This window comes from Rhagoletis pomonella, unplaced genomic scaffold (assembly GCF_013731165.1).
Source record: "Rhagoletis pomonella isolate Grant_MI unplaced genomic scaffold, Rhpom_1.0 Rhpom_scaffold_00004, whole genome shotgun sequence".
NCBI classification, from domain to species: Eukaryota; Metazoa; Arthropoda; class Insecta; order Diptera; family Tephritidae; genus Rhagoletis; species Rhagoletis pomonella.
This window is the reverse complement of record NW_023458558.1, coordinates 13,056,447-13,061,182: the sequence shown is the minus strand read 5'-3', so window position 1 is coordinate 13,061,182 and position 4,736 is coordinate 13,056,447. Positions and strand designations below refer to the sequence as shown.

At 42.7% G+C, this 4,736-nt stretch overlaps 1 protein-coding gene across 1 annotated transcript in view; it reads left to right on the top strand.

Annotated features, from left to right (window-relative positions):
* LOC118737031 (short-chain dehydrogenase/reductase family 16C member 6) overlaps positions 1–4,736 on the top strand; it is a 29,133-nt gene that overhangs the window by 3,916 nt on the left and 20,481 nt on the right. The gene's annotated exons all lie outside the window — the stretch shown is intronic.

Genomic DNA, 4,736 nt, shown 5'->3' with positions numbered 1-4,736 from the left:
CCCAGCGCTCGTTTGTCGGTATACATATATATGTACATGCATGCACATATTCGTTTTGGCTCAAATATGGCGCACAATATGGCCGCAAGCCAAGTGTGAGTAGCGGACGCGCGTAGGCCGCCGTTATTTTTTTTTTGTTTGTTTGTATGGAGGAGCGTAAAATCGCACTTTCAACTGACTAAGCCTAGCCTGTTGGCATACATAAGACTTGGCCAGAAAACACAGAGACAAGCGGAAGACCTGTTGTTGCTCGTTTGCTGTTTGCCATTTACGTTTTAAAACCGTTTACGGACTTTGAGCCTTTTTGGGTATGAGTTGCGCGTCTTAGCGCGTGATGTGCATTAAATGAGTTAAGTTTTTAAATTAAGTAAAATGAAAATCATAAATAAATTATCGAGCTGATATGAGCAACTCGAGTTGTTTTCCAGTTCCAGGCACTCAAACTATGCCATGTGGTTACTTATTTTAGAAGTACACTTTGATTTACATACCTACATAGTTTCAGGAATTAGATTACATTCTCACTTACGCACATGCGCGTCGATAACAAATGGTAGTCGAATAACAATCAGCCAATCCGTCTGCCAATCTATTTGCTTCCTAGTTCAAGGTAGATGTAGAGTTCAAAACGTCTTTATCAACTGATGAGCAAGTGTTGTTATGGTTAATTACGCTAGTGATCACGTTCGTAAACAAATTCACACGTTTGTACAGCCCGGCATGAACTTAAAGTAGCAATAAAAAATAGCAAGCGTCAATGCTTTCTGTTGCTCATTGTTCCTAGAATCGAAGGAGATTGGTTTACTCTACTTCAAGGGAGCTCTTAAAACAATTTGATGCAGTAACCACCGACAAAGTTCTCCAATCTGCAAAAAGGCTTGAGAATAATAGGACCTCCAGTTCCGATGGGGTTCCTGACTTAGTTTTGAAACCGGCTATCACCAACTTAATATCGTCGTTCACAGACTTGTTTAAGTCATGTCTAGTTTTGAAGAAGCAAACGCTGGTATTGCTGCCTAAACACGGTAAACCTCTAACGGCACCTTCTAGTTACAGGAACGTGTTATATGCAACGGTCGTGAAAACGAGGTCCAAGCTAAAGGAGGCATGTCTGATAACCAGTTTGACTTTCGAATTGGAAGATCGACTATTCACGCGGCAAACTTGGCTACACAGCTGGCATGCGATGCAATAAGCGGTTCGCGTTGGCTCGTAGGTTCTCAGGAGTATTGCTTAGTGGTAGCACTAGACATTAAAAATGCGTGCAATGCGGAAAACTGGGCAAAAATCGTAGACGCACTGGGATACCTTTGTACCTTGGAAGAGTGATACGAAGATATTTCTAAGACCGCTGGCTGGAGTATGAAACCACGTGCACGTGCGAAAACTCGAAAAATCTCAGGCGGTGTTCACCAAGGCTATGTGCTTGGTCATTTGCTTTGAAAAATTATTTATGTACGACGCAGTTCTTCTTCCCAAGGTACCCAAAGCGAAGAGCAATAGAACCATATTAAAACCATATAACATATGCAACTTCTCAGAAAGCGGCTTTTGGACTAACCGCTGTATCCCGAATAGAAATTTCTGGCTTGATAGAACGCACATCGAAGTAGATCTGTACTTAACTTAGTTCTTAACTGGACACGAGTGCTTTAAATCGTAATGATCCTATATGCAACCACAGCGATGGGAATGCTATAGATGAAGGGAACCATGTGTTCTTCGAATGTTCGATAGAAGATTCGCCGCACATTTGGAGCAAATTACTTACCTGAATCATTGGTCCGTTCCAGGCATCAGCTGGAAAGCAATGAAAAATGGAGATTGGCAAGCAACGAAATCGCCGATACGATGAAAAGATTTAAGGCTGTTTAAAAACTAATACGTAGCAGCGGCAATTAAGTTATATTTGGCGGCAGTCTCGTAAGGATCGAAATTTGATGCATAAAGCATTATCGATCAATTCATGATTTTAAAGCTAGGGGAGCAAGGTAGGGATCTTTGGTTATATCGTCGAATATTCAGGCTCCACGACAGACCTAACGGACTGAGGGTAAACGGCTTCGACTGAGACCGAATGATAGTAGGTGCGAGCATATAAGGAGCAAATCTAGCTTATGGCTGTCCCCAGAGCGACAGAGATAAATCCGTATCGATATCGATGTTGTGATAGAAGAGAGGCACGCATCCAGTAATTTGGACGTAATCGTTTGGCTCAGCTAACATAATTACGTACACGTCTCTGTGCAGCAAACAAATTTACGTCCAGCCATAGAAGGAAAGCTCAGCGATGTAATGCGAATGTCACCACCAAGTGCCACCATCTTCGCCATTCGCCTCGCACATGTGCTACCAGTGAAGATGTAGATATCACGCTTTACCAGTTTTGTGGCTCGGTCGATTGCCATCAGTTCCGTTTGAAAGACGCTACAGTGGTCCGGAAGACGAAAGCTAATGAAATGTAATGAAACAGCAGAAAAAAGAGGGTCGTCGACTGAACGAAGCTGCAGTCCGGCTGATCGCAAGCTAGGAGCTGAAGAGGGAAGCGAGACATATTTTACGCAAAACAGAGAGAGGCGTAAATGCGTGAGTGCGCAGAGTTTGAACTGCTGTCCGAAAGAAAAAGGTACGGAAGGTTTTTCAAAAAGTCGAGCATGAGGGAATGGGTGTGCCGCCTCATCGGTGGGGAGGAATTGGCAAGGTGCAAGCATTAATTCTTATGCACAATATGGTCAGTTAAGATACCTGACACCTGGACAAATCTACTAGGAAGGTGACCCCGCCATGGACATAGTTGAGAAAATGAAAATACAGCGGCTCCGTTGGCTTGGCCATGTCTTTCAAATGGAGTAGGTGGCTACAGAGCCAAACATAAAGAAGAAAAACAAGAATAAAAAGAAGGATATTAATAAGAGAATCACTCTTGCCAACAAGTTCTTTTTTGGAATGTGTAGGCAATTGAGCAGTAAAGTTCTCTCGATGACCGAAAATCACACTTTGCAAATCTCTCATCCTGTCCGTATTGATGTGTGGCGCAGAAGCTTGGACGATGACACTATCTGATAAGACGGTTTGAGGATTTTTGGCCCTTCACATTTATTAGATAGCCAAATCCATTTAGGCGGAAAAAAGGAAGACAAGCACTTAGCAAATTTGAGCCGTTTTGAAACAACAAACGCATGATTTTGTTGAATATTAGTATCATCATCAGAGATAGGCGGTTGTACGTTGAAATATTCTGCAGGAGTGGTTGGCCCAGTGTATTTCGCCAATCTTGCAAGAGGGCCGGACACTACCAGAGAAGGTGTTCAATTATGTTTCGAGCACGTTGTCGTAACTGTCGGCACAAATACGAAACAACGCGTGAGGAAAATAGCACTCAGACTACATGCCGTTCGAATAAATCTAGGCTCGGGTATTCGTTTCTCAATACATCGCTGCCAAAAACCTCATACCTAATCATTTTAAAGGCAGAGAGTAAAGCAAGTTCGTTATGCTTTCTATATAATTTACTCGAGGCTTGCATTGCCGAACTATTTGGGAAGTAGTTCAAGGGTTTCACTACAGACACGACAACACCTGCTTCACCACCTATTTTCGCACAACGTAGTACATGACCTTGCGGATTGCAAATATCTCGGCTCATGAAAATATTAAATGACGATAGGCGTAGAGTGCATTCAGAGGAGCCCCAGGTGTTGTGAAAGTATATCTAGTGGTTAAGTTTCTCAATAAAACTCCCGGCACCCATCCCGCACTCGATCTTTGTGCCAAGTCCGCCAAGAATGTCCGGAAAGCAGTACATCAGATCGCAGTATGCCCAAATGCCTTTTCTTGCCAGTAACACAAAGTCCGAAATCTATTATTTATTTATCAATCATACGAGTAAGTAACTACTTAATACAACGGCAAACCTACTACCCGCTGACGAATTTTATCGTTCTTGCAGCACAGTGCATACCAAGTTTGGAATGTTGATCATAACCACCGGTTAGTTTAAGCATCTTTTACGAAGTTTACTAACGCTGGGAGCTTGCTTCTCTTTTAACACTCTATGATTTCACTCATTTCCCTTTACGATATCGAAGATGTCTACGATCAGCACTGGAGAATCATTGAGTGAGTGAGTGATTCGAGTTCATCTCCAGCGTTTCAAATTTCACGGCAAGGCCAAGACAACGAAAAGGCAAGCGAAACGCTATAAACGCGTTAAGATAAGAGCAGCCCCAGCGGAAGCAGCGAGAACTAAATGAGCAACAACAACATCGGCACGCACCTAGGCAGCGAAATAACCAACGCGCAGTTTTAGAATGGGGAGCACAGCGACGCTTTTGCCATTTGTGACTTTTTAATAGCACACAGACTGGCCGGCAGGAAAGCTGGCGCAGTTATGAAAGCGCTGAGTTGAGTAAAAAAGTAAAGAAAACAAAAAAAACAATAATTAAAAAGTTTGAGCCAAAACAACAAATGAGTCGATTTTCTGTGCATTACAAATGCCACACTGGACAAAATATGAACGCAAATATCTTGGCGGCAGCGCGACAATTGCGATTTACGCGTCGAACGGTTGAGATAGGCGAATTTCGAAAACGCGCGTGTTAACTTGTTGGGTGTCAACAACAAAAGCAACCACTTGAATGTAACACAACTTACCGATCAACAACGACCATAGAAAACAGTTAAGAAATTCCAACAGAAAACAAAGCGAAAACAATAAATAATAAGCGAGTGAGAAA